Source organism: Etheostoma spectabile, chromosome 15 (genome assembly GCF_008692095.1).
Source record: "Etheostoma spectabile isolate EspeVRDwgs_2016 chromosome 15, UIUC_Espe_1.0, whole genome shotgun sequence".
In the NCBI taxonomy this organism is placed as follows: Eukaryota; Metazoa; Chordata; class Actinopteri; order Perciformes; family Percidae; genus Etheostoma; species Etheostoma spectabile.
The window spans coordinates 4804520-4804763 of record NC_045747.1 but is presented as its reverse complement, the minus strand read 5'-3'; positions in this window follow the sequence as shown (position 1 = coordinate 4804763).

Here is a 244-nt window from a genome sequence, read left to right as displayed (position 1 = left end):
TAAGTTCGACTGTTTGACAACACATGAGGTGATTAACGAGGCCACCGTATTAAATCATTAGAGGGCCAGTTCATCAAGATGAGGCATTACATGAAAACCATCAGCAGAACATACATACCTGTGCAGGGCTGTTTTACCTGTTCTGTCATGTTTCTTGCCAGGAGGAGAGAGCCACAAACCATTTAAACAGATCAAAATGAAGCACATAATTGCTTGCAGAAAGGAAAAAAAAAAAAAAACAAGA